Here is an 8723-nt window from a genome sequence, read left to right as displayed (position 1 = left end):
ATTTTACCTTGAGTCATCCACTACTCCTTGGGCCATAAGGATTAAGTTCAAGGATATTTTTGGGATAGTTAATGAGTTTAGGAAAGTGCAGTTGGAGTTGGAGTTGACTACATTGGTAATTGATTCTTTTCCTACTATTGAGGAATTTTTGGAGAAGTTCGAATCACTTAGATCTTTGTTGAAAGGTTGTGGAAAGTAGAAATTTGACCAAGAGTGTGTCTACTAGATTTTGGCTAAGCTCTAAGGGCCTTTCCAAGTTGTTGCTTCTACATTTTATACATCCATGGATGCTATGGGTAAAACCTTCAATTTTTCCTCTTTTGAGGTCTTTTGTGAGTGGTTGACAAAGAGCAAGATTTGTTGTCTCGACAAGATTTAGTTTTTGGTTCCTCTTCCTAGGCTATGGTTGCATGGTCCTCTACGGGAAAATAGAATAAGAAGATGAACCCTATGACACCACCTTCATCAAGTGGTGATATTCCCTCCAAGCCCCCTTGGTAGTTAGATGCATGTTCCAAATCCATACCACCACTTACTATTTCTTGTACGTCTAGTGAGTCTTCCTCCAAGATGACAAAGAAGAAGTCAGGTGAGCCTTGTATTTTTTTGTGGAAAGGAGGGACATTCAATCACAAAGTGTTGGAATAGACTAGATGATTTAGTGGAGGCCATGCAACAACATTACATTTTGGAGCTCTAAGTTATCTTCCTCACACATGGGAAAATGTCAAGATCTTTCTACATGGTCCCTATGTATAGACGCTACTTGGATACTTGATTCTGGTGCTTCTCACCATATCACACACTCTTAGGATCTAGTTGATTCTATTTTAGATTGTAGCACTACATTTTATTGTCGAGGGTGATTCTACTGATCTTTCAATTGTTGGTTTAGGCCTTATTCATCTTGATGATGGTTTTCTTCAAGATGTTCTTGTTGTTCTTGACATCTCCACCAACCTTCTCTCAATGTATTATATTTTTCATTTTGGGATGAGGAAGATATTTGAGTTGACACTACATGATGTGGTTATCAGAGAGCTCCTTGATCCTACATCTCGATTATACTACTTTTAATGGTTTTGAGAGTCTAGCTCTTGTTGGTTCTTCCTTCATATATCATGCAGACTTAGTGAGTAAGATTTAACATGAATAATTTATTCATGTTAGCTATAAATACTTACAAAAAATGAAAACTTAGCCATTGGTGTTTGGTCTACCTAGGATCTTATGCATAGATGATGTATGTCGAGGTTGTGTTCTTGGCAAGCATCACCAAGATTCTCTTCCTTTAGGTAGAGTCCACCATGCTAAGGTGCCCTTGGAGTTAATTCATATTGACCTCATGTCCTTTCTATCTCCATCTTTTTTGAGGGCCAAGCATGTGCTTACATTCATTGATGAATTCTCCAAGTGTAGATGGATGTACTTTCTTAAGTACAAGAGTGATGTCTTTGATTCCTTCAGGAGGCATAAGGAATTTGTGGAAAAAAAAATTGGATTTTCTACTAGGTGGATGCACAAATAATGGGGGGAGTATGCCAATCAACCATTATGAGACTTTTGCATTGAGCATGACATCCTACATCATCTTACAATTCTTTATACTCCTCAGCAGAATGGTGTTGTCAAGAGGAAGGACAAAACACTTCAAGAGATGGTCCCATTATTATTTGGTCCTTTGATGCTCCATTGGGTTGTAAGATGAAGATTACATACTTGGATAGAGGAGAAAGTTGTAGAGATCTTCATTAAGCCCTTGGTGTCCCCACAGTGCATTCAATTGTGGTTGATGCTTTGGGTGAAGGAATTTTTCCTTGGGGGGTCTTTTTGAGGCCTTCCTTCCCTTTTAATAGTTTGTATTCTTTTCATGCATTGTATCTCTCACTTTTGAAGAAGGGTTTTTTCCCACGGGGTTTTCCCCTTTTTCGCACTTAAAGAGACCTCTTTTTTTGTACTTGGGTCCTAATCAAGCCTCTAGTTTTCTATATCACCTTAAGTTTCACTTAAGGGGGGTTGTTAGAGCATTTTAACAACTAGTTATTCTTTTTTTTCTTCAGTTCACTTAGGTGTCCTTTTGTGCATCTAGCTTAGCTAGTGTTGAGCCTTTTTTTGCTCCTCATGTTTACACTTTAGTTCCCCTTTTTTTGGCTTAGGGTATATTTGTGATTTCTTTAAAAGTACCTCATTGTACAATTGTAATTCATTCTATAATATTTTCTTTTGAGGAAAATAGATTTATTTTGCTACTCTCATTTTGTGGAAGGTGTTTTTTGTTTGTTGTTTGATCTTCCAAGTGCTTGTGTTACAAAATTCAACAAAAGTTACAATTTTATGGAGGCCCACTATTTTTTTTAATATATATTAATACATAAAATAAACCAAAATTTAAAGAAGCCACAACTGCTATAACTATGATTTTTTTAGTTTTTAATTTTTATGTCTAATTTATATATTTTTTACAATTAATATATACATATGTCTTTTATTTTTATGTATAATTTATTTCTTTATTTTTTATAAACAAGATGCTATGGGACAACTCCATTCTATTAAATATTAATTAAAAGTATACATGATTTCCCTACAACATACTGCCAAGATTGTATATCATTTTTTGATTCATAACCCCCTTCTTCTTACAATGGCAAAAAAAAATGGTTAGCTAGTTAATGGATTCTCTTCACTTGTTGTGGGAAAGGAAAGTGGGATTCACCTTCAACACTCCTAAAATCTTCCAAGTTGCACAAGGAAAACCTCACTTTGAACACTCTCTCAACATATTATTGCTTTTTAGTGCACTAGTTTCAAAGACTTCATCAATCACTCCATTCCTCTTTTTTATTCACATTAGAAATGGGTATCATCCCCCCTTGGCAAAATGACTTCTGCACAAAATTAGAATATCCACTAGATGTCTTAGAACTAGATAATCATGAATATGGTCACTATTTTAAAATATTAGGACTTACAATAGCTGCAATGATACATTCATATATGTTCCATATTTTGAATGCCTATTCCACCTCTGTTAGCACATATAAATGTTAATTTAATTAATTTTATGTTTTTATTATTTTTTAAAAATTGAGGTAAAGTTTAAGAAAATAAAAGCAAGTCTATTTTTCAATTCCAACTTACTATCAAATTTTAAATATTTTTATTATTATAATCATATAACAATTGTAATGCCCGCCAAAATACCCCAGAGAAATATAGCTAAATACACACTAATTTAATTTTTTTTTACTTAACAATACAACACATAACATCACTTAAGCAATGCAATGAGCACACAACAACATTTAAGATTTATGAACATAGAATAATTCACTCAATATATTTAAACAATTACGCAAACAGAATACAATAAATCATTACTACTAACTCCCTAGGGTATCTCAACGCCATTACTTAATCTACCTACATAAGCAATAAGCATTTACTTTCTTCTAGATCAATACCTCATAATATTAATCATTAAACACACATAGGTGCAACATAGCAATACCTAACACTCATGATATGCAACCCACTTAATCTTTCATTTAATATGAGATTCTATCTTTCAATGCATAGCTATTTCCCTTTTTCTCGTAGGTTCATTTTATACACCAAGTCCAAATGTTCCTATTACCATTAACCAACCTTCGACTATAAAAATCACCATACACATATCAAAATTAACCCTTATATTACATTAACACAATTTCCATTTACGATTAACTTCCATATAATCATTTATGATTCTATGCTCCTAGCATACTTATTACTTCATCATGATTCCTAAAGTACATAAGGCAATAATCACAAAGTATTCCTAAACATTTAACCCATAACTCATTTAATACTCATAAAATCTCTTATACTATATCAATTAACCAAGAACCATCTTATTACAAATTAAGTAACTACACAAATTCGTCTCAACCCAAACTAAGATACAATATCCTAATTTCATAACATCTAATAGCATCCACCAAATGGACATATAATCTTAAACCATAACATGTAATATAATCTAATTCTTTCCTAAAAGACAAGCATTCTTTTTACCGTCTACCCATACACTTACTAGTAATTTCCATTAATAAGATTAGTAATTCATTCACTAAGAACATCCATACAATAATTTCATAAAGACCATTCAATTACATCCCAGGCATTATAAGATTTCAATCCAACCATTAGATCACTAACTACGAAGTATGATACTATAATTTCAAATTCTTTAATCACAACTCATAAACATTTCCTAAGATATCTTCCAATATTACTCATACTCATACATCCTACCAAGACATAGCATTTCTTCTAGTCAAGCATTAGTTAAAGACATCATTTGAGTCTAATACCATTATGATAATATTTACACGATTTACTTTTAACATGGTTCATCAAGAATACAAAATGTACCATTTAATTCCAAACCACAATACTTATCGACATCTCATGCATCCATTTCATTTAATATAAATGCATTACAATAAAACTCAAGGTTCATCATTACAATCATATACCATATCCAAAATCTTTCACTATAACTAGAATAACATAATCATTCCTCATAAGCATGATTTCTTTTACAACCATTACATAAGAATTTCATTACATAAATAACATCATCATTTATATTATTGCTGCAATTACTATCCATGAACTAACTGAAGAAGCATCCTCATCCACGCAGGAAGAATCCAAAGGTAGGAACATCCCAATGGTTTAAAAGCACCAACCACCCAACCATGTGGAACCAAAGGAACCACCCCCCGTGCTAGGAGATGACACAAGGTCCCAACACACACTCTACATCTAGGCTGACACTTAAAACCAAAGAGACCAACCAACACAAGGAAACTCAAGAAAGAACCAATCACAAGATAGCACATATAGAAAACTCCCAGAGGCGCACAAATCATCAAGGCATATATACATCTCAAGAAAAGGACACATGTAGGAGCGGAGTGTCATCACATGCTATCCTCCCCCATAATATTTCCAAACACAACTCTTCATGGCATAACCTTGATAGACATGTGGAACCATTTCTACCCATGAGAGAATCAAGGGATATTTGACTTATCGTCTTCATGGCCTTCTCATGCTTATCCTACAACATCCTCCCTAGGAATAAGCCATGAGGCTCAAAATATTAATTATCTTGTTTAAATGAGATCTAATTACCCATTCCAATCCATTCATTATTAATGTTATCACTTGTTTACAAATCATGGAAAACTCCAATGTGCCCTAGTGGTCTAGGTTTCATGCATCCTTACAAGGAACCTCATGCAAGCCTATCTCTCGTGACCCCAATCATCACAAGGAAGCCCACTCCTCCTAACATGGCCCAACAATAAATCACAAGAGGCTCCAATTAAAATTCCAAGAAAAGATCCATAACTTCATCATGCAGCCCAACAACACATAAAAACATGCAAGGAAAAACCATAGCTAAAGAGCGCAAAGGATTGAAATCCATTATAATGCAAAATGAGCCTCAAAGTGGAAATCCATATCATATAAGAATTATTCCATCAATAAAACATATCAATTTTGTTGTCTCCACAACAATATCATCTTGCTATCTCCACAACAATAACATCTTGTTGTCTCCACAACAATACCATCTTTTCATTGCAACATCTCAATATAAGAAAAGATTCAAATCTTCAACAATAAGCCAAGAATGTTTTCAGCATATAAAACATAAAATCACATCAAACTAATAAATAACAATAACTGGAAAATGTCTACAAAAATCCTAAAAAGCCTCTGGAATGAAACCCAACTTAAGAATTCAAATCTGATTGGAAATACAGTGAAAACACCAAAGGCAGGCAGAACAATGCTTTCGCATTGAAGTTTAGCACTTTTGCATTATAGGTTAGCGCCTGTGTTTAATAGTTTAGCACCTGTGTATTTAAAGACAACACTTTTGCCCAAAAGACAATGCATATACACCGAAGGACGACGCAAATGTAGTAACAGACAACGCAAATGCATGAAAGGACAATGCAAATGAATGAAAGGAAAACACAAATGCAACAAAAGACAACACATATGCAGAGTCATCGCTTTTGCATGAAAGGGATGGAAAAACATATAACTTTTAGCAGAGATTAAAAATCAAACTTAAAACATTAAACTTCAAAAGATATACGCACAGAGTCACCCAAAACAATAGGTTTAAAGGGCATAAATGAAATAAATAATAAACACTTAAAAACCAAGATTCAATCGAAACTCCATTCATGACATAGACTCAGAAAGACACCAGATAAAATCTAGAATGTAAATATTTTCCACAAACTATAGAATAGAGTCTTGCAACAGATTTATGCATTCACACATTTCCTTCCACACTATATAAACCATAGATATATTTACCAAAGCTCACCCATTCAATTTGCAGACACGGAGCATACAGGAAAACTGTAAAACAAAATATGAAAAGAGGAATACATATCCAACCTGCAACCCGTGTGATGGAAGAAGCTGAAGAAGAGGTCCCCAAATCTAAAAGCCAAAACCAACAAGCTCCAGCAACAATCCAAGCCAAAACCAAAGGAAAACCTTGCAAATTTTTTTTTTTTTTTCAAAAAGAGAAGCCAACCCATAAACTTCACGAGAAAGAAAATAAAAAGCCAAACATTAACCAAAACCCTAGCCTTAATCTCAGCCAATCAAAATATTCCAATCAAAATATTCCAATCTATAATATATTTTACCAACCCCACCATACAATATAATTTTACCCCTCTTTTCAAATTCAACCAATAAGAGAAGAGGGTAGGTAAGATAAATATAAATCATGTTTTTACAATTAGGTGGGAACATTTTATTATTTTATTTTAAAGTGTATTTATACAACCCACTTAATATAAAATTCAAACTAATAAATAAAACATGAGCCACAATTTAAAAAATCAAATGGGGGTAATTAAATTAAATAAACCAAATGCTCATAAATGAATTAAAGAACTAGACAAACATTAAATACCAAATAAATATTAAACCATAGACGATTAAATAAATAAATAAACAATTAAATACCAATAAAAGGTCAAAATCATAAATAAATATAAAACCACAACATAAGCTAAACATTAAATATTAAATAAATACTAAATCATCATTAAAATAAATAAATATTTAAATACCCAAAAAGGCAAGAATCCAATGAATTAAACTAAACATTAGATTAATCACTATTAATCAAAATAATTAAAATAAACATTATTAACTATTTAATCCCGCATCAATAATCAATCAACCTCAACATAAAAGGATTAACCAACCAATACTAACATACTCACAACATAGAAGAAGCCAAGCTTACTAACTCACATGGTGAATTGCGCCAAGACGTTGACGACTCACAATGAACAACTTAGACCTAGAGTATGTGAGGGGAACTTGTGCCAACCCCGAACCACATACCATTGGGATTTGAAGACACGCTTAGACCTATGGAGTAGGTGGAGTCGGTGTTTGGTACCTGCAAATCCTGCATCCATGACACATTTTGCTTGCAATGAGTGATGTGGCATTGTCTCTATCTTGAAGACAGTCATACAACAATCAAACACACCATAAGATCAACTCATCATAGATAATCATTAAATATGGTCAATACATAAAAACATCATCAAGTGCATGATTAGTATAATTCATGATTATAATACAACATGTAAAATCCATCAACACTCATGCTCCTCAAATCACATGATCAATATAATCTTTTGATAGTCAATCACATAATAAATATATAGTGTCTAATAAGTCACACGATCAATAATGATAGTATCAACATCATATAAATAATATGAAATAGCCTATGCCCAATAGTGTCTATCACGCATGAATTAAAAGTCAACTCTAGTCAAAACAAGTCTAGTCAAGGGTGGACCCTACAACAATATTCTAACAAATATATATTTTTTGAAAAAAAATATTATTTTTATTTTTTTAAATTGATTAAATATTTAACTATTAAGAGGGTTCAAAATAATCTTATAGAATCCAAGGATTTCAAAAATAAAAATTGATAAAAGTGGCAAAGCCACTAAATAATTATATTATTAATAAGAAAGATTACATAATTAGAGTGTCATAGAAACTCAATCGTAAATTAAATAGGAGAGACCATATACAAGTTCGAGCCAAAAAGACCCCACCACAAAAAGACCCATGAATGACTTCCAAAATAGGGGTACTCAACAAAATTTACAATTAGATTTGCTTGTCTTAACCCTAATATATAGCAAAATTCTAAACATATCTACCACCAAGTTGAAGATACCAATTTCTGGGCCCCTCATCAGGAGGCTCTTCGACAACAATTACCAAATCCCCATCCTCCTTAGAAGAAACAACTTGCAAGTGCTCTGCCACCCAAGGAGCTTCATTAATCAAGACCATTGTCTCAAGAAGCAAGTGGATCCCAATAAAAAATTCCAACACCATCGCCAAGATTCCAAGAGCCACATAATCCAACAAGGATTCAAACTCAAGTAGAGTTGCATCATACCTATTAAAAATTAAACCATCCTTAGCTATATGCAATAATTTAACTCCATACCAACCATTAGTAAGAAGCTCACTAAGAGACAAAAACCCACCATAAGGAAACATACCATCATCAAAATGATAATAAGACAGAGCATAATCCACATTATTAGAAGAAAAGAGGGAGGGAAGGAGAAATGTATCTGAAATAG

Source organism: Cryptomeria japonica, chromosome 10 (assembly GCF_030272615.1).
Source record: "Cryptomeria japonica chromosome 10, Sugi_1.0, whole genome shotgun sequence".
NCBI classification, from domain to species: domain Eukaryota; kingdom Viridiplantae; phylum Streptophyta; class Pinopsida; order Cupressales; family Cupressaceae; genus Cryptomeria; species Cryptomeria japonica.
Note: the sequence above shows the minus strand (reverse complement) of the source record.